We start from the raw sequence: 24,064 nt of genomic DNA on the forward strand, positions 1-24,064 counted from the left end.
ATTATTATTATTATTATTATCATTATCATCATTATTATTATTATTATTATTATTATTATTATTAAATAAAGAATTTTAAATGTATTATAAAGACATTTGATGAAAAAAATTTTCCTTACAATTTTGTATGTTTTAAACTGATGATTTTCAAACAGAATTATGATGCCTTGATTTAAAATATTTTTATATGGTTTCATCCGAATTAGGTAGATATACATTTATATTATCGATGTAATTTGTACTTAAAGAGAAAAATTTCAATTATAATTAGTCATTATTTGAAGAAAACTATGTAGTTACATCTTACGTTGATGTATAAAGTTATGTAGATTATATATAGTTTTAAATGACAATAAACATATCTAATTTCAATATATACATGAGCAGATCAGCCAATAGGCATACTTTGTGCAACGTCGATTTATCGATATTTATAATAATTGCACATGCTGTTAATTCCCAACTCCCAAAGATCGAAATTCAACCATGAAAATCAAAAGGAAGCGTGAAAGGTGAAACGATGTTAGAAATAGTGTCACTCGTCGTAAAAGAAGGACGACTCGGTAAAAACGATTGCAAGCGTTAGAATTTACTTTTTAATAGCTATCACAGGGACAATCATGATAATGTGAAGGTGTGAAATACGATAAGAGCAAAGGAGATGCTAATCGCTGTCTTCCTTTATCGTCCAGGGACGATCCCAAAGGGGAAAGTTGGTCCGCGATTTTAACAACATAGGTGAACGACACACCTTCCCGAGGTTCAGCGAAGCATGCGAATGTCTTGCGTGAACGAACTAAATGCGAGTCACATTTTCACTATTCTTCCACTCTCTATATCCTTTATATCCTCTATATCCTCTTCCTTTATCAACATACATTTTATTTGAACGTGGCTTATAGTTTTGTTGCATGCTCGATGATTTCTTAAAATTTGTTAAGATCCCAATTCACCGCTGATATAAGCGATAAGTATTCATTAGAAAATCTTAATTGATATATTATTTAATAACTAGTAGTTTACGATTGATTAGAAATTCACAATTAAAATATCACAGTGTCTTTTTAGCCGTAATAATAGAATTGTTTATTATTAAGATGCATATGTATTAAATTAAGTTTGTTCCTGTTTGTCATATGCCCTTTACCGTATTATACATTATTACCGTTCAATCATTTGTATTTAAAATACAAATTCGTAACTTGGACACTTGCCACGCTAGGTAATCAGCATTAAATAAAGACTTTATTTAATGGACCCGAAGCTGAATCGCATCTTCCACAGCTCGTACCATAAAGCAATTCATTTTTTTCGACGAGGTGTTTGCTTAAAGCTGTCGAGTCGTGCACATGAAATCACCTTATAACACAAAGGTATGCGTGTGCACGCGCACATTTAGCAAATATCGACGGCAGCCGACTTAATTGAGTCCCAAGTCAGAATGATAATAGATCGATTCGAGGTCATTGATCACGTCCATCTTAGACGTCATCGGAGCTATTAATCTCGCGCTGCGATCATCCAGATCAAGAGATTCAGCGATTGCCCGACAAAAGGATCTTACATCCTATATGTACATACGCGTACGCGCTGGCCTTTGCCTGCTCGTGCGCATGCGTACGTGAGTTCTCTACTGCCGAGACAATACACGGAGTGCGCTCACCGGAATCGCTGCGTACTGTCTTATATGCAATGAATTGCTCAACCGCGAGCTTATAGAAGCAATGAAAAAAATAGCAAAAAATTATTTGATAAGCCGTGATTTACGAGCAGATGTACATTTATATTTGAGAGAAAATTTAGATCAAAATTTGCGTATAATAAGTTCTCAATTTATAACAAATAATTGTAATGTAATAATGGCATTGTATTAATATCACATTCATAGCAGATAATAAAATGAATACGATTATATATAAATTGAATCCTGTTATACATTTATTCATCCTCATTCGAACTACAAAATACTACATAAACATTTTATATAAAAATGTGTTGTATAAGAATCAACGTATTTTCATTAAAACACAAATTATCCAACCGAATTACATTAAATTTAAATATTTTATATCTCATTTGACTTTAAAAAATTCCTTTTCATATACATATTTTCTTTTTCTACATATATATATATATATATATATATATATATATATATATATTTACGTACGTGTAATAGCATATTCTTTATTTTGTAATTACAATTTAAGTATCCAGTAAAAATAAAACAATTGTTTTATTCTAATGCCAAATGTTAAATAGCGGATACTAAATTAGTATTGGCATGGAATTATTTCTCGAATGGTACAAATAAGGATGCAAATATTAATCAATAAAGAAATATTTATGTAATATCATTTTTTTACTATTTTCTCACGACAGTTTATTTATTCATTACTTTCTTTATAGGTCCTACGTGTTTTATAAAGCAAGTGATTCCAATTAAAGTAATTAATAGTTCATAATTGAAATTTTTATAAAAACTTCAAACACTTGATGATATGAGAATTATGAAATTAGTTAAATATTCATATGCAATTGTAATTTCGTAATATACAATGTACGTTATTATTGAAATATCTTCAGTAGCCTTATTTATTAGAAAGTATAGTAAAAATATATAGAAATAAATGTAATGTATATCATTGGACTATTTATGTCGAATGGATGAAAAAAAAATCACTGTTCTAAGTAAGTTTGCAAACCCGTACTTGATAATCGAGTCGCTTACGGAGAGAAACAGCGCAAACTAAAACTAAAGCAATTGGTTTCGCTCGCTTATCATGAAGTAATGGCAAATTATTCTATTAGAGGCAAGTTTATTACGGCGGTCATGCTCGTCATCGCATTATCGTTGCGGTAAACATACATTTATCCATTTCACACTTCATCGTAGCAATCCCTAGATATTATTTAAAGTGGACATTGCGCTCACGATCGATAGTCGTATGTTTAATAATTTACATTAAAATAACTCATTAAATAGCGGTAAAATTTAAAAGTGCGAATAATAAATACATTATTTAAGTCTAACATATATAAATATTTTATACAAATTCTATTTTTCATTTACTAAAAGCTGAAAGACATAATTTAACATCTGTGACATGCATATAAACTAAAAGTATTGTTTAAGTCATTAATGTCACATCCTTAATTTGTCAAAAATTAAATGTTATTAAACCATTTTTACCAGATTAATATAATTATCGATACTAAGTTATATTAGTTTTGAGAATATACAAAATACAAATTCAATTTCTTCATTTTTTCATAATAATAATTATTAAAATTATTAATTATATTTTTTTTTAACTACGTGTAATTTTGCATATTAAGCTATTTTATAGTGTTATTTTATTTTCTATTTTATCGTTAATTAAGTTAATTATTAGTTAATAAAAGAGTGCCAATAATTTAGTTAATTGATCATATCTGAATTTATATCTCAGGACTTTTTATCGTTAATACCTAGAATTTTGATTAAGATAAGAAAAATAATTATATTGACTATAAATATTGAAATTTAGATATTTTAGTTATTTTTTTAAAAAGCCTTTAAAAAAACTTCTGTGACATAACATTTTATATTTATTAACATTAATAAAAGTTTTATTAAGTTAAATTGAGAAGTTGCCTTGTACATAATTACCACCTTACTTTGAATAATTCTACAATTCCATTACATTAGTTGTAAGTTAATTAAAATCTTCTTTACTCTCAAAATTGCTTTTTGAATATATAATCCAAAATTTGTTTACTTCGTTAATACGTATGTTTACAAGCTTTAATATGTGTACTTGTATATTTGTAAATTTTTCTTTGGCAAATTATTTTTTATTTAGTTTCTGATTATTATAGATTTACTTTCTGGTACTAAGATGACGTTTGTAGGAACTAGAAACAGTAATTAATTTTTTAAATTTCCATAAGATAATGATGTTGATATAATCAATGTATAGCACAATGTAAGAATTTCAATTGCCCTTGATTCTCTCCAGGTATTCGCAAATTATAATTAAATGCTTTTCGAATTTGAAAATATTGCTTAACCATTACGCCTGTAATGGTCCAATATACTCGTCGACTTTAAGCATTTCCCAATTTCCAGTGGCATTTGATTTTCGTTTTTCTTCTAGTTACATTTAGCCTTCGGTCCATTACTGGAGGGCTAATGTTGCGGACGCGCAAGTGAGCAATGTATGTAAGTCCCAGACCGCAGAAAATATATTGAAATCGAATCACGCCTTAAGATCGATCACCATGCGTTTTCCCACCCAGTTCATACCGACATTGGCTGCTGTATTTATTGATGAAAGAAGCAAGAACCTCCAGCCCATTAAATTTACCATTCTAAACGAATTGCGTGCATGAAAGAAGCTTTGAGACGTTCTTTTGCGAAACGCGCGTATCAAAGTCGATCAACGAACATATAATGAGCTTTAACGGTACTTTAGAGGACTCTGATTGAACTTTGTGTATTATATGTCCTGCCAATAACCTTAAATGGTTTAATCAATTACCGTATCGCTATTTCATCATGTGCTGTGAGAAAGTTTTTTTGGCGCACTATATGTTTCTCATAATTAGCTTAAGCACTCGGCATTAATGTATGTCGTGATTTTTTTGGTAAACATTTATGCGTTAAATAAGTAGTTTATCCAAAGTTTATCTATTACTGTATTATGAATTCATGAATTAATAAGCTAAGGGTTCATGATTATTAATTAAAGTAAGTTTTTCGACAATCTTTTGTTTATCACATAGAAATGACTATAGTGATAATTATTTTAAAATTGGGACTATGCAAGTATAAATTAATGTAATATCAGTTATCAATTAATCTTACATAAATACTATGCATCCATTCTGTATAAAAAAATATAATAATGTCACGTTGAATAAAAATATATAAAAAACATCGATAAATAGTTAATTAAAAAATAATAAGAATCATATTTCAACATTCAGTTTAATGAAATTTTAAATAATACTATTTAGAATTATTTTAGAATTATTATTATAATATTATACAAAGTGAGGTAGTAAATGCAAAAATTTTCCAGCATACATCTCTACTTTCTAGGTGATAATTAATGTCCGTTGTATATCGGCGCATTTTCACGTGAAAATAGAGCGCGATCGCATCTATATGGATCTATGCTCTCTCAAATTTAACTCTTTAAAATGAACTTTAAAAATCGAAATTCAAAATTCGATTGATCGGCTGGATAGATGCATAGAAAGAGAGAGAGAGAGAGAGAGAGAGAGAGAGCATGGGTGAGAAACAGAGTGAGAGGTTCCGGAATCGTCTACGCTAAGAAGAATCGTTACGAGCTCCTCATCCCAATCTTCCGCAAATTTGTGCATTCGCGCAGTGGAGTAAGCTACACATGCGTGCGAAGCAAGGAAAATGTAGAAGCGCGAGCACACGCGCGCAAATGCAAAACTACCGTGCTTAAGAATGCGAATGGCCGCGCGCTGCGTCGATCATATTTTTATTCTCGAGTTTAACCAGGAAGGTGGAGCTCTAACGGCTCGGGCTGCTGCCGTGCTTTTACTGTTGTTTCTTCGCGTCGCACATACAATACCTGCATGCACGCACACTCCTCTTTCATTCTTTTTCTTACTCTTGCTCTTGCTCTTCCTCTTCTTCCTCTTCCTCTTCTTATTCTTATTCTTCTCCTTCGTATTCTTCTTCGGATTCTTCGTCGTCTTCTTTTCCTTGTCGTGTATTACGGATCATCAGTTTGGAACGTGACTCGGCGAATAGCTACGCGCAGCTTCTCGGGTGCGCGCGCGCGCGCTTTCGAGCATTTTACGCGGATAATACGAGCGCGGGATGGGATGCCTATGGCTGTGCGTACGCATCCAGTACACGAGCGGAAGAAACCAAAGCCAGTTCAGACACACCACACCTGACGGCGTTTGTCCAATGACAATGACACAACGATAATCATATGGAATATCGTAATCATAGTCAGTCGATGCGGATTCTACGGATGTTGCAGCGGTCAAGTCATGAAGTCTCTAAAGTTTTTATTATTTCACCGATTAGCGCTTATTTCTTCTTAACTTCGTTCGGAGGCATGACCCCTTTTGCGCTCGATGGCCTTTATTCATGAAGAATCTTCCGTATAATTTTTACTTGTTTTCTAGCCTTAGTTAAAGCAATTCACAATGTGCTTCTTAAACTCCAGCCTATACGTTTCTTATCATTTATATTTCATGCCAATTTAGTTTGTATAATAATACTAATTATGCAATTGTTTAAAGTTTTCAACTTTAGCATGTAATAAAATATTACATTTGAAATGTAATAGGTGGAATGTTTATAATGTCGATATGTTAAAATATCACTTTACCATTATCTATGTTTAATACCGAATTTACAGTTTAACTTTATTTCATATTATTAAAGAATAAAATTCATAATAATTATAATGATATGATAACAATAATTATAATTATTATATTGCACTATTTATGTGTAAAATAATTTATAACGGTATTCCTATTATTTTATTAAATCGATGTTTAAACTGTAAGATGAGAAAGTGTTTTAAGTAAAATACCCCGATATAGATTTCTATATTAAAGCAATTATATAAAAAAATTATAAATTCGTACTTTTTATGAGCACGCATTTCAATGTTAAAGTTAATTAATTCCCGAAGAGGCAATTTCAGTTGAAATATTTGATATAATATTTACAATGATAAAAAATAAATTCCTGCTCGTATGCTCATCGAACGCAACATACAAGTTCATTCGCTTTTAAGTCATCCATTTAAAAATTTTGACTCCAAGCTAATTAAGTCATCTTTGTGAAGGGAAAAAATGTATTTATAACGTTGAAATTAATAGTATCATAATAGCGCTAAACGTGTTTACGAGCGGGGAAAAGGTCGAATCATTCGTGTAAATGAAGGTCCACGGCAAGGGAAGACAGAAGAGAAATAAAAGAAAAATCAGGCCTAAGTAATGCCGGTATCTCAAAGGTTCGAATTAGCCGAGAAGAGACAGGCATGTCATTATCTTGGAACTCACGCGCGTTCGTCCAGACTCGCATCAGTACGTCGAATACCTGCGCGTGCGCATCTTGCGTGCTCTTCTTACACCCGTCCTGCTTTATTTTCTTTTTTTACCCACAATGATGCCCTTCCGTTCTTGGATTCGATCTAAGCATCGTGCGCGATAACATATTCTGCTTTCTAGATCTAAGAGTCCCGATCGATGCTTTATTAATTTACTAAATCTATAGCAAATGATTTATATTTAGCATAAGTCTATTTTATTCTTTTAAATTCCTTATATTTTTTTTTAATTTAATCCCATAATTAAATATGTTAATGCGATTGAGTTGATGATTATTTAAATATATATATATATATATATATATATATATATATAGAAATTACTTATTAATTATACTAATATATTATTTTGAGTTAAATTGTTGATTAATTGTATTAATATGTTCTTTGATCTTAAATTCCAATGTTAAAATTCATTTGATCGTATATATATATATATATATATATATATATATATATATATATATATATTTTATTTTTTTTTCTATCCCTCTTTTCTCACATTTCTATCCACCTATTCTGACGCAATCTAAACCTAGTTTTTTCCAAATGAAATCTCAAGTAAGTGAGAAAATTTATACTGGTACACCTACATCCTGGACATAAATGCATTGTAATTGAATCAATGAGCATAAAGAGTGAACGAAGGCATGGTCTTACGAATTGTATCACCCAATAAATGCATTACGAATATTAAGAATAAATGGAAGATTATACACCGTTGAGATTGAATGATTTGATATAAAAGTTATAGATCATTCGAGAAATAATTTTTTTTCACGTGTCCAGATAATTGATAGTCCTTTAGAAAGCAACAAGTCAGGGGGTATACAGAATATGTGCTTATCGATATTTAAGAATTTGTGAGCATTTAAGAGTTTGTAGCGCAGAGTATACTTACATTATTTGATCAAATTTAACGATTCACATAACGATTTACATATATACTTTTTATATACTTTTTTATTTTATATCTAATAACTGGTTATAAATAATATAATTATACTCAGTTATATATATATATATATATATATATATATATATATAGAACGAGAGATACTAGGTAGAAAAGAATAAATACAAAAAAAAGAAAATATATATATGTTAAGATATAATCAATTTTCTATTATTAGTTTTTCATTCTATTTTGAACAAAGTCGACTGTGTTCTTCAGCTGCATAAAAAGATAGAGAGTTTCAAATGATAACAAGGTAATTTACATCAAATAATAAATTATAACGCAATAAAAAGTTTCTTATTGATTCTACAGAGAGATTGTAACATCGTAGAATTTATTAAACTTCTTGATCAGGCCTTAGTCTATAATGAAAATGGAAAAAAAAAATTTACATGAAAAACGGAAAATTCTATACCAAATTTTGAGTCACTAATTGTTTCGTCAAAATATAAGATTATTAATTAATTGTACAACTGATTAAGTCGACATTATACGGGTATTATGCAAAATATTCATATCAAGTGATCGTAATGTATATTCCCGGGTAATATAGAAGACATAAATAAATAAATAAATAAAAAAATGCCAAAAGAGATTTATTTGAGCATATAATTTAAAGCACGTGCATAATAACGTAATTAAACGAATGCAATTGATATTTACGTGATAAGGACAATAATAGAGAAATACTAATTTCGCAGTATATCATTTTCGGTGACTCGACAATTAAATGGTTGAACCGGATGATACACAGGCAGAAATAATTCCTTTTTCTCGCCAGGGCGTCCAGGTATAAGCACTCGTAGGCCATGCCTCGATCGAAAAAAAAAATTTTATTTATTAGCGGCGCGTTGAACTCAAAACAGATCCACGGATTCGAAGGCACGCCTGTTGGAAATATATCGAAATGACGTGCAGCTCCACGGCTCACGGCCACTGCCTTACCGACTCCCATCTCAATTGATTCAATATCGTTGCCACTCGTGAGAAAAGCCGACCCGCCGTAATTCCGAGGTGCCCGCTTACGCTCCTAAAGTCCATTCGGTCTGCGCATGTGTCGGCGATTTCGATTTTCAATCGAGGAAGCGATACCTTGCATCGCAAAAACCTGACCACCACGTGACCATATTATATGTTATTCGGGTGCGAATGTTTCGCTTGTAGGAAAATGAACCTGGCCGATTGAACGTTACGACGAGAGCCGAATTTTCTTATATAATTTAATAACGTGTGAGCACACTTTCTTAATACTTCCATACCCCCCCCCCCAATTATCCCTCTGCCCAATATTTGATTACCGCATTAAATACTTGAGAATGCGAGAATTATTCTGTTGAGAGTTGTTCTGAAATATTTTATCAGCCCGGGAAGTAAGGAATTGTAAATCATTGTATGAGATTATTCGGCAACTTAATTATTACAAATATGCTACTTTCAATGATATTTAAATTATCCAAGGACTTACCTTTTATATCTGCAATTATTAGTTTTTATACGCCCTAAATGAATTAATTTTTAATTAGTTTTGATACCAATATTGCACACAGGTGCTATGAGCGAATTATTTCTCTAAATATTATATCTAACAAGTATAGGACAGATGTGTTTGTTGTTGTTTTTCATTTATCATGTTTTCAATCATGATTTTCCTATTTTTCAAATTCTATATTGCTCTTCTCAAATTTATCTGCACTTTTAATGAAATTATTAAACTGCTATTGCATCATAAAATCCTATTTAGCCAAATAAGTCGAAATTACTGCATTTATAAACGTATCCTAGGGATATCTATTTTGTTCGGGAAGAATAGTTAAAAACGGCATTAATTATTTTCAACTCTCAAACTATTGCCATAGTAAATTGTCTACGTAAGCAATTAGCGTCTCCGTCGCATTATTTAGGCCGGGGGGAAGTTAAGTACCTTCTGTAATTACACTACGCGGGTACAAACGCGAAAGAGAGTATCGGACACGTTGCAATACCGTCTCAAGAAAAGGCATTTAACTTAAGCGCCACGTGGATTTGTAGCACGCACGACTTAAGCAACCACCTGTTGTACTTATTTCATTTTTCAGTTTGTTCTGTCCGAACGAAAAATATATTAAAACGAATGAGCTTTCGAACGTGTTTTTTCTTTCTTTTTTCTTTTTTTTTTCTTTTTTCGTTTAATTTTTTTAAGGGAAAAATAATGGTCTCTGTGCACAACAATGACATATGCGTAAGGGACAGAAAGCGAGACAACAGATATTTAATGATTTTTATAAATAAAAATATTTATAATTACCTGGACGTTTGTATGGCTTTATAAAGCTTTATAGAAGTTTCAATATTACATTAACGGCGTTAAAAAATTTTTAGGAAAGGAACTAATATCGATCTTTCAATTGAATAATTATAACGTAATTGTATATTTATATATTTTTCTAATTACTTTGATTCTGCAATTAACAAAACAAAAAAAAAAAAAAAAAAAAAAAAAAACCCACAAGATTTAAATGAAATTGGCGAATTATCCATTAATACTGAAGATTTCAATTACACTTAATTCATTTAAAATGACAAATTAAGTTTTAAAATATGTTTCTCCTTATATAATAACGGACTTACATATTTTTCATTAAAAATATTGAAATTCTTTATGAATGAGACATTAAACTTAATAAGTTCTCATTTTAATATAATTTTCTTTTACAATTTCCAATTAACATTGTTACAAATATATGATATACTTTTTGAAATTTTGTTGATTGTTTATTTGAAATATAGAGAATGATTAGGGGAGCGGGACTTACCGTATGTACAAGCTAACATAAAAAATATTTATTTTTTGTGTTAATGCATTTCCTAAACAATAATGAAATTTTAAAAGAACAAGGAACAAGTAATCGCGAAAAATTACTTCCGAGTCGTTTTGTTGAAATTAGCATAATTATAGCTCAGCTTTTTAAAAAGGCGCTTTCTTTTATAACTATTGCTCTCTTCCCTCTTTTTTTTTTTTTTTTTTTGTTTTTTTCGTGAAAATTTACATGCAAAGGAGAAATATCTTTAGTAGCTGTGACTGGTTTGAGGTAATTTGTTGACGCGACAACATTTTCATGTGATTCTGAATGCCAAATCTGCTCAGGAGCAATTACACTTACGTCCCAAGGCAACTAAATTTATAACGCGTGACGTGAGTAATGCATTTCTCAGAAAATCAACCGATTTATTATCCCTAATACAGTTTATTAGTCATTTTATTTTTTCCTAATAATTACAGCAATTTCTATCAAAAAGTTTCATATTTATTATTTAAAATTTTTTTATATGTTTAGAAGAAGTTAGTCTTTCCATTTCCTAACTTATTAATAGTATCTAAATAATAATCATCAATAAAATTTTTTTGATAAATTATTTCGCAGTCCCATAACGGGCAATTTACAGTGCAATGAAAATATATTAATTTAGATGATAATTCACTTTGTTTGTAATTATAATTGGAAATTTAAAAAGTAGTATTATTTGATTTTTTAAAATATCAGATTTTATATCTGCAAAAATGTTTTCATTCGTTAATATTATATGATATATATATTTTTTTAATGCAACGAAATAAAAATACTTGCAGAATAAGTACCAATAACTTGTGGTACTTGATAATAGTACCTGTAAAGCAATCGTCTATACTCATCTCTCATATAACCTCATATACTTCTCCTTATAACCTCTGATTTAGTGAAGTAAAGATAAAAAGTTTATTACTACCGATTTACGTTCAAAAGTTCACTCCATAAATTTCATTTTGAGATTTGCAACAACGACGAAAAAAAAAACCAAACGTGAATTTCATTGGACGATGTGCAACCATTAAAGGGTTATTGCACCCTGTCGTGCATATATGCATTTAATACCATGTGTAACTGGAGATGTATGTACGTAAGAGAGATAAAGAGAAGGGAATGGGAGTTATAGCATAAACGTGTATGTCACGGACGGTCACGAGTACGGCCTCATCCTCCCACAATTCGGACTGCACTGCCGTATTCACCTGAGTATTTACACGAGTCGTCACTAGTGCTCGAATGTTCGTTTGCAGGTGCTTTTGTTTGGCCAGCTACTGCTATTTTCTGCGCCTTCAATAAGTGTGTATTGAATAAATATGTTCAAACGTCTCAATTATGTAACACCTTTATCGTCTATTATACACGCTTAATATTCTATTCATTTTATAATTATTAATTTATTTAATTTATTAAACACCAATGATTATAAACGTGTATATTATGTAAATGCCTCACTGCGTATGAGTATTCTAAAAAATTGTAATATTTTATATTGTATACGATTACATTAAATGTTTTTCCAAGATGTTAATTATTCAACATTATTTTAGTCAATCTTCTCTTTTTTATACTGAAACTAATAGTATATATAAATATTTATTGTACGGATTTTAACAATAATAGTATTTATCATTCTTCACAAAAATCTATCAACTAACACTTACAAAAGGATTGAAATTATTTTTATAAAATTCTTGGAAACGAAATATATGATATTACGCTATCAATTGTATTATATTGCATAATATTAAATATTTTTAAATTTTTACATTCTATTGAAAATAAAAATCAAAATAATTATTGGCTCTTGAATGATTGATTTTCAAATTCACACTTTTCTTTCTTTTGTTCCCTTCAATGAAATAATATAATGATTACTATATTGAAAATATATTTTTTATTACTGTAAACTACCAAATTATTTTTTAATTGAGAATTTAGGCTAAATTTAACTTTATAAAAACCTGTTGATTTATTTTTCCGTTAACGATATATAAATTTTTTTTTTAATCATATAATACAATAAGATAATCTCTAAGTTTTTTCATACAACGTAAACTGCTAATAATATCGTATTCAGGTAGAAAATTGCAAGACCGTCAAAAGGTCAAATTTTACTATTATCTTAAGAACGATGTTTTATAATTAATATTTCAATTATAATTTATTAAGAATCTAATATTTAAATTATCTAAATATTTAAATTACTTATATCTATAAAATCAATTATTTCATTCTTATGCATAAGTTGATGGTGAACGTTATGTTTTACAACAAAATCAAGTTATTAAATGTCGTTAATAATTCAAATTCAAAAATTCTTTCAGAATTTAAAGCCAAGTATATATGAGACCAAAAATACATCAACTGATATCTTACGACGAATTTAATTTACGAACCAAATCCATTGTTGTCAACAGTTATATTAACCATAATAGGAAAACGCAATAACTTTATATATGAAAGAAAGAAAAATAGAAACGGCAATTACATAATTACTTACAAAATAATGTTTATTAAAATGGTAATCTGTTACAAAGAAAAATTGATTAAAAACTGGATTTATTACCATAACGTGTTCAATGAAAGCTCTTTGTGCCTTGTCAAGTGGCATCGCACACTTCCCGGTCCGTACATTAGTAAATTTACCCCCCGTACTTTCGTAAATTCAAAAAACACCGTACGCTCGCTCTCTCTCTCTCTCTCTCTCTCTCTCTCTCTCCCCTTCTCTCTCTTTTTTACTTAAAACGTATAAATAAGAAACAGACCCAACAAGTTCTCTTAATATGTTGTTTTTCTTATCGCCCCTTTTGTACCCCTTAACATTTTTTCATATTTTTTTTTTATCACATTAGAACAGCATTACTTAGTTAGGGTCAATTCACAATTTGCACATTTATATTTGTATGTACATGTATGTGCTCTTATTTGTTTTTTTGCTGTTATAAATTAATTATATTGCAAAACGTTTATAAGATATTCTTCCAAATTTACTTACAAATTTTTCAATTAAATCAATTTGTCTGTCTAAATTTTTCTTTAAGTATAAATTCAATTATTTCGTTATTAATTAAACATTCTTCTACTTCCATTAATAATAAATCAAGTAATACACCTAAATACATACATATAATTTATTAATATGGTATATTTAATATAGTTTAATATATTTAATATTTTTAATATAGTACTGTAATTTGAAATTCTGAACATTAAATTTAATTATTTTATATTCTATTTTTATTTTATTTTACTGATTTAAAAAAAAATTTAAAAATATTATACAATACATAGTATACGAAGAAGAGTATATATTGAAACTAAATACTAGAAATAGTTATATATTGATAGTTATAATAGTAATAGCAGCAATAATTATATTTGATCTATTATTATAAATAATTAAATTTTAATATTAAACTGATATTCAAATATGTATTAGATTTATAATCGGACTTATAAGGTTTGCGAGATATTTATGAAAAAAAAAAAAAATACCTGTATTGAGGGAAGGTTAAAATATTTCATTTAATTTGTAATTTCTTCATTTCGTATTAAATGAATTTCAGAGTTTATTCATTTTTCAGAGACGTACTTGATTTTCTTCTTTTATAATGATTTATACAAACATTCATAAATAAATTATTTGGTATTGCTGAAGATTCAAAAGATATATAAATTATAAATATAAATTATAATCCAATATTTATATAATGTACTTTATTGTTTATTATATAGAACATTATTAATATCGTTGATTATGTTTACACAAATTATTAATATGGTATTCAATACAATATATTTATATTTATATTTAAATTATGAAAATTCAATAATTGAAAATAAAGAATAAATTTCTGATATGTTTTTAGTCCATGCTTTTTTTTTTTTTGTGTCCATTAACGACGCACTTTATAAAGCAGTTCTAACCGAATTACGTATTTTTTTAATTCTCGATATTTTATTTATATTAAATATTATAAATATAGGAGATGAGAAATGAAGAGATTGAAAAGTTTTATCAGAATATCTTTATTAAAAAAAATATTTTATTAATAATGACAAATTTTGAATAGTAAGTATGAGAATAATTTTATAAATTTCATCGAATTATTACTTCAAGGATACTGCAACGATACTTTAATAATTACTGATATAGTTGATGAATGTTTAGATATTAAGTTTTTAAACATAAATGAAAACCTATTCCAAATGAAATATAAATGTTTTATATTTACATAAATATAAGAAATGATAATATTTGAACTGTTTCAATTTTTTAAAGTTATTATACATTGATATTGAAGTTATTCGAAAGGATTTTGATGTTTTGTTAACGAATAATCATAATGAACGTTTAAGTAGATCTTTCAAACGCAGTAACGAGCTTTTGCTTTACTTAAAGAAGCTTTCTAATTAAGGATTAAATGCTGTAGCTTTGGCGAAGAAAATATGTGTACGTGAAGAAGGCCACATCCTTTGTTAAAAAGAAGGTAATTTCTACAAACAAAAAAAAACGAAAGAGTTCAAGGACAGGCGGCTGTTAGCACTGTAAACAGAAAGATATATATATATATATATATATATATATATATATATATATATATAGAGAGAGAGAGAGAGAGAGAGAGAGAGCGAGAGAGAGGAGAGAGAGAGGGAAAGAGATCCCGCGTTGGCGATCGCTGAGTCAATAGCAATCGTACCGATTAATGGTCAATTTTCATCTTCTATCGCACTACAGATTGGTTCCCATGTATTGTGTCCGATGCTCCGACCTCTCGCGGAATCATTCACGAGAGGTCATCGGATGGCCGATCGCAGCAGTGGCGATTATTAATCGGAATACCTCGAATAGAACGGCCCACCGATGCTTGGCGTCGATGCCGACCATTCGCGGCCGGATAAGTAGAGAGCGATATTATGACAAATGAGGCTATACTTAATTCACTGGAGATACGAGGAGTCTTGACTTGCACGAGCACCGAAGCTTTCGATACCGAGTCCTGATGCATCCTGCCTGCCCGTTAACATTTCGAAACAACACATTGTGTAATAAATTGTACGAACTTGCGCGTACTATCGAGTTAAGAATAATACACGTGCATATTTTTATCGTGCGAGAAACATTGTTGTTACTTTCTTTTCTTTTTTCTTTTTTTTCTTTTTTTTCTTTTTTTTCTTTTTTTTTAACACAGAGTATGTTTCATGTGTGTTTCCACAGGTTGACTGAAATAAATAAAAGACAATCTCTAGCTTTTGTCTGTTATCGATATCACTAAGCTCTCGGTACGCTGTAAAGCCTGAGTATTTACATTTGCGATTGGAGGACGGGGCGAGTGCTTGGAGAAATGATTCATATTTATTAATAACTATTTTAAACTAATACGCAGTTGTACAATTTTAAAATGTTAAAAAAAAAATTCTCACTCATTACTATGATAAATTATTTAACTTCGGAGTAATAATAGGGCTTTTCTTTAACTTCAACCAACTATCACTCGTGCCAAAAGTAAATATAAACAGATTTGTAAAAAACAATTCTACTGTAATAATTTTATAATAATATTTTCAATCATTGTACTTTTTAATATATATTGGCACTATGTTAAAAGCAGTATTTGAAAAATTAGTTAATAATTGTTAGTAGTAAGTAAGAACTTACTTTATATAATGATAGTGGATTGCTTAATTTTTAAGCTATTGAATTTGTTGATTGGAAAAAGTAATCATAAAAATTTATAAAATTGTATTTATTACTTAATGAAAATTTACCATATATTTGGTACATAAATAGGTAAAAATTCAAATATTTGTTTACACTATCTCATTTGATTACATTATGTCGGGTAGTAAGTTATACATAAGTTTTTCATTACATAATGAAAATAGCACAAACTACTAAACAATATAAAATAATTAAAATATTTACTCATTATAAGGCATAAATATTATGCAAAATAAAACATATATGTATATATATATATATATTATAGAATAAGGTAAATTATTGCCGCTCTCCGTTTATTTAACGAGATAATCATTTTCTACATGAAATTGAATATCTTCTATGCTTAAAGAAATTCAGTGGCTCGTATAGGCGATTCATAAGCGGCGGAAGTGGCCACGTAAAAGATGAGTACGCGTTTCCGGCTCGCACGTGCGGTCGATGCACCGCCAATGGAGAATGACGCGAAAATCGTAAAACAGGGCATTTTTACGTTCTCTCGGCCCGTCCGACCTCGGACTCGCTATCATCATCCAAGGACGAGTGCTTCGAAAAACTTGTCGAAATTCTTGAGCTCATTTATGTTTGAGCATTAAACAAGAGTTTTAACTAAGTTGAGTCTGGTGAACGACAAAAGTGATGACTTTGTATTCTAATAAAAATTTATAACTAAATATTTATTGACGAAAATTTTCTTCATTTTTCTTATATTGAGAACATTTTTATGAGAAGATGAGTGATCCAATTTCTAAAACTATTTTGTGATATTTCCAATTGTCAAATCATAATTTATTATCTTAATTATAGCAATCAATTGCAGAATATGAATTTGTCACGGTACTTTTTTCTCGTTATATGTATAAAGAAAAATTTAATTATTAAAGTAAGCTTAGATTTAATATATCACAATTGATATTACTTTATTTATATGTTAAGTCGATTGAGTTATTTTAGTAGAGTTGAAGGAGAGTGAGCGAGAATAATTGTAAATTGAATCTGTAAACTAGTATGGAAATGACTAACTTTGCAATCAACATCTTTGCAAGGAAAATACAAGGAATGGCCTGTATAGTACAATCTACAATACATCGGCACTAATTTAATCTTTTGATACATTCTTTTGAGGATGATGTCCTCAATATTGATATCTACTTCACTCCATAATGATATAATTTTGATAATTCTGCAATTTCGAAACATTTTAATCAAATTATGTATTTTCAGCTTTCCTATAACCGCCGATGAAATTGGATACATTGATGTATATCAATTCAAATGAAAAATGAGTGAAAACATGGAGATGCAGGTGCTGCTTGCTGCAAATTGTTAAATTTTATTCGATTAACGTCAATACCGACAAGTGTTTTTCTTACAGATTTCAATAAGATATTTTGCATAATTCATAATAGATTATCGGATTGAGTTAATAATAGTAAAATCATTGGCATTCGTGAAACGACATTCCAAGCAAAATACCTAACGCGCAGAGACATTCATATAGAATAATAAAAATTTTCGTCAAATCAATTGCATACGTTCGACGCTTTATATTAATATATATAAAAAAGATAAAAAAGAAACAACAGTCTTGTACATTATAATTGGCATCGACAGTCAAGGATCATAATTAACAATTTTAACGTTGTAAAAGCGCATTGAGTAAATTTGTTTAAAATGTCCTAGACAGAGCTATGCGCAGCAATTCATTGAAGAGCGAGCGATTATCGACTGACTCTCAGCAGCAAAAGCAGAGGTAAAACGAGTTGAAAACAAAGTAGAACGATCCTTGCTCTACCGATCCTTTGTTGAAGGGGAGGGAGGCGCCTTTGTTACTCTCTTTTCTCTATCCTCCATAGCTGTGTCCATCCTCTCCTCTTGGCCCCCATTCTCGTTCCCCAACGTCTACCAAGAAGAGGATTCTTTTTCCATTCCCGACAGTCGGCACCACGAATTTCCTCCTCCCACGTCTTTCTCCATCCTACTTCCCTTCTCTAACTCTCCTCTGCGCCACTGTTACGGCCACTATCGCACTCACCGTACATGCACATACACATTTCCAGCATCAGCGGCCGTTCCCACGCGGTGACTGCTCTCCGTCAATTGCTCACCGATTTTTCCGGCTCCGCGCCCACCGCTACTTCCGATGGAACTCTTTTTCCCTCGTTTACTGTGGTCACCGCACCAACTTATCGCTTCCATATATTTCCACGTCGCACTCGATTCTCCCTGGCTGCCCCGATTTATTAAGGCTATTAATATTTTGATGGACAACACATCATTACGAGCCAAATAAGACCAAATGAAAACTCGATTATCAATATCGAATAATCGTGCGATAATTGTGTAATAACGAATGAATTTATTCCAATCAAACTTTATAGCAGAACTAGCTGTTACGCTCTAAGAACATTAACAAACAAATTTAAATGAAACAAGCCATATTGTCGTTAAAATTATATCATAAATATGATATTGCATTGACAATACTTATTTTCATATTAGTATCAGAGTATAAAGTTGCCAATATTATAAACTCTATTAATAAGTACACATTTCACTATCTAATAACCCAAAATGCTTTTATTTTATAATAATAATTATTATTAATTATAATTTTATTAATAAAATTTCAAATACACAATTAAAATTAAAAATTAGAATATTATGGTATTGTGGTTCTATTCTATTTTGTTTATTGCACAATCCAACCTTAAAAGAATTAAGAAATTAATTTGAAAGATATAAATGTAAGATTTTAAGTTAAAACATCAATACAACCCATTGGCCACGTTTAATCAATAATGATTTCATAATAGGCAGGATATAATAATTTTGCTTACCATAAATATTGAAATACGTACCCGTTATATTTGCTAATATAATCTTTCAAGATTCATTATTAATTACTCGGTAGCACTTTCATAATGTTTGAGTTCATGTGTAGGAATTTTCGAAAGATAATACGATAGTATTACAAGTGAGTTTTTCTACATTTTGTAATTGTACATATAATTTACAAGTTTATATAAGTTTATATAATAGATCGATATAAGTTTTCTAGATTAGGTTTTTTTTTTTATTAAAAAATTATTCTGTCACATATTCTTAATTATTGCCTTATTATACTTTATCTTTTTAATTAATTATATATATTATATGTAACCAAAAAAAGAAAAAAAAAGAAAGAAAAAATAAAATAAAAAAAAATAATAAATCTTTCAATTACAGAAAGAATTTATTTAAGACAATTTATTTAAATATATATTGAAAAAGAGCCATTTATGTTACAGAGATTTGATTGGAATTAGCTATTCAATATTTATGTATTTATTAAAAAGTTATAATAAATTCAGTTAGAAAAAATCTTAAAATATATAAACAAAATTTCATGTGTACTGTCATACTTAAGAAAGAAAAGTTGAAAGCTAAATCTTATATATTTAAGAAAATAGTAGTTCAATTTTCTTTGGAAAATCTAATCTTTGAATTTTATGATATTGCTCGGTCTGATTTAGCATTACTAGCAAGAGTGAGTAAGCAGTGAGTACGAAAAGAGGGAATGAGAGAGAATGAGAGAGAGAGAGAGAGAGAGAGAGAGAGAGAGAGACGAAGGAGAATGCAGAAGCAACAGGTGCGGGAGGCCAAGAACCTCGACAACGAACTACCGTAAGGTAAAAGCTCATGTAAAATGTGGCTTGTCAATTTCGAAAGCACAGCCCAGCATGTTTTTTTCTTCTTTTTTTCCTTCCGTCTCAACATTATCCATTTTCATTCCTTTTTTCTTAACCAGTTAGTTTGTGATAACTACGACGATGACAATCTGGAGGACAAGAAAGTGATTCTTAAAAGAGCCCGAGAGCTGATACACTTTGAGCTTGCATGTACTCTTCTCTGCATTACAAAGATAACATACCAAAGGGATTATGTTCACAAGAGTACTTACATTCTGTCCTTTTTTTGCTATTATTTTCTCTCTTAAACTTCAAGTATAGTCTTCTTTAACTATTAGATTGTTGAAAATATACCGATTATCGTATTAAGCACGGCGAAACATAAATGTTTAGCGACCTCCAGAAATATACGGATGTAATAGAGAAAGATATATATATATGTAGATAGATACATAATTTTATAATATAATAAAAATATGAATTTTTACAACTTACTGAGAAAAATGTACAAATAAATATAATATATCAATATTTATATATAAATTTATTAATAAATTACTTTTCTATTAAATTCGAACCACTCCTTTTCTTTATCCAAATTGTACGATTTTTTCAAATTAAATAAAAATAGTAGAAAATTGCTGATATCATATCAATAAGTTTATTATGATATTACAAAGAATTAATAGAATATAGTAGTATAGTATTGTTTTTTTTTTTTTTTTTTTTTTTTTTTTTTAGTTAAATAGAGCAATTGGATGTTTATGTACAATATGACATTTGTTTTGAAGCGTAGGAGGAAATTCTGACGGAAACGTAAAATGAGTTTTCAAAGGTCCAATAGAATAAACTTGCCAAGCTTCAGCAAAACTGATATTTATATAAGATTTGAATGCTGGCAGTGTTCATTTACCAAAGACGATGAGCTTATAAATCAATCTCCCAGTAGAGGAATACTCAGCAATATCAGGAATGTTAACTAAATGCTTTTGAAACGACATTATTTATTGTTAAAAAGGGAGTCCGAGTCTCGAAGCTTCTCAAGCGGACTTACGAGACGTCGTAGTGCCGTCCCTGTATCGAGCTCCGGTTTTAAGCGGCGGACGAGAGCAAGGAAGAGCACTAGCCACTCACGCGGTGCAGCGAACCGCGAAATCGACGCTCACATATGAACTGGGAAGGGAGTTCCTCGCTCTCCCGGCTCCCTCGCCTCTTTTTCTTCCCACTCGTCCTTCTCCACCAGCTCCTCTTTCGCTCTTTGTTTTCTCTCTCCCTTCATCCACTTGCTCACCTCTCGTTTGCCTCCCCCACCCCCTCACACACTCTCACCCTCCCTCCCTCCCTCTCACCCTCCCTCCCTCTCACTCTCCCTCTCTCTCTCTCCCTCTCTCTCTCTCTCTCTCTCTCTCTCTCTCTCTCTATATATATATATATATATATATATATATATCTCCGCGGTGCATACAACACTGTTTGCCCACCTCCGCATTGCGTTCGCATTTTTATCTATACATTGAGACACAAGCTATACGGCTGAGTGGAATGTGTGCGAGAGAAGAAAATTTGTTCGCGAGGGAAGCCTCGGACGTTTTTCTATATCCTTCTAGTGTGCATTGTCTTGCGTCTTACGTTAAGCCAAAAATAACCAGACAAAATCATTATGGGCCTTCGCTTTATTTTGTTGAAGACACGTAGACATTTATGTCGAAATTGACTTTAGTTGAGTTTCATAAGATCCCAAACGCAAGTAAGCATAATGTTTTTATGTTACAAGCAGATCATATTATATTATACATATTTACACATAATACTATATTTAAATTTCAACATTTACCTATATTTTGTACAGACTTTAGCTGTCATGTGCTCTGAAATCATAATTTCAAGATGACGAAAAGAAAAAAAAATCGTTTTAACAATAAATTATGTTGCAGGTTAATTACCTTTAAGATACCAGCATATCAATACGTACTCAAAAACAAAACAAAAAACTAATAATAAGTGTTCATAAACAAATATATTATAAATATAAGCGAATGCGTTTTCTTATGCAATTCATTGGCGAATACCTATGCGCACGGACATACAATACTCAATCAACCGACTTCTAATAATTAACGCCCTATTCCCATTTACATCACTCTCGTAACTGATTAAAAAAAAAAAAAAAAAAAAAAAAAAAAAAAATGCTGAGATTGATTTTGCAAACGAATGAATAGAAAATACAGGGATAACAGTAGGAACGGCAACGCATGGACGCGTTACGAAATATTATTCTCAAATTAGACTGCAGCAGTAGTTAGACATAACCGAACGGAAGAGGGATGGGACGGGGCCATCAAACACGGTTACATCGAGGGAAAATAAAATCCAAAAATAGTCTGCAGATTATATGCTACATATATGAGGAATTTATCAATGCTGTAGGTATGCCGATGCAACATACACGTCTACGCGTGTGCAAAGATACGGAGCCGCGCGGCAAGCAAGAAAGAGGATGAAAGAAAAAAAAAAAGGATGATTTCACGAGGAGTCAGTCACGACCTCAGCCGTGCGGCTCAATACATATACACAAGGCCACGTGCATAATGCACACGTCCACTAGGAGGCTAACATTTATGTACAGTTACATACATCGTCGCACCGCGCATACACCATAAAGTGCTCACGAAGCACTCACGCGCGCTCGCAAGCCCGTTGTTTTCTCTCGACCTCTGCCTCCGACTCTCGTGCGACGCCCTCGAATGTACGAACGATTTGAGAGGGAGGCCACCCCGCGCCATTATTCGTATTTATTCCATGCTGAAATAGCTCGTTCTCCTTGTTTTTTTTTTTTTTTTTTTTTTTTTTTTTTTTTTTTTTTTTTTTTACAAATGCTTGACTTTTGTTTCGCATTTCGATTGCGAATATCAAGCCTAACGGGGGAGATGCTCCCGTTGCGTATTTAATGCGATTGGCCCTCTATACTCTTCACTCTTGTGAGTATAACACAATTTTACACAAGTAATAACAATCGCTTGAGAGCACTTAAATTTTCATTTTATAATCAATTGTATTTATTGTTGAATTATGGCGTGGATGATTTGCCACAATTTAATGGAGAACGGCAAATAAAATTACGACCTCTATCATTAAATTTTGTCGAATGTCCTTGATCGGCCAAATTATTTCGTATTTACGTACAAATAACATACTTACGGATAGGGTTTTTTTTTCTTCTTTTTTTTTTTATCAAACTATGGTAATAGAAAATTCATTATAATAACAAGTTTCATCGATGTAATAATAATCGACACAGTCTTGGATTAAAATTTATTTAAGAAAAAACTATTTATTCACAAGCACATTCACATGTATGCTAAGATTTTAATTTATTATTTCTAATTTAATTAAGTAGAAACGATGATATAATAATTTATAATAAATTATTAGAATTAATTTTTAGAAATAACGTGTAATCGTTATAATTTTACGTAAGAATATTACTTCATGAATCATCGGAAAATCCTTAAATCTTTAAATAATAATGTTTTATATTTTATTTTCTAAGACCGTGTTGCAAATTAAATTTTCTAAATTTCATTTTCTAAATAAAAATTAAAAAAAAAAAGTGTATTATTGTTAAAAGATGAGAAATCTAAATATCCAGTTTTAAGCATAAGTCATTTGACTTTACTATTACTTGTTTCTTTGTAAAAATCAATAATAAACTATAAATTCAATTTTACAGAAATTCATTCAATTTATATGTAATTTGTTATGATATAGAAAAATATTAACGTTTGAATAAA

Source organism: Ceratosolen solmsi, unplaced genomic scaffold (genome assembly GCF_000503995.2).
Source record: "Ceratosolen solmsi marchali unplaced genomic scaffold, CerSol_1.0 scaffold29, whole genome shotgun sequence".
NCBI classification, from domain to species: Eukaryota; Metazoa; Arthropoda; class Insecta; order Hymenoptera; family Agaonidae; genus Ceratosolen; species Ceratosolen solmsi.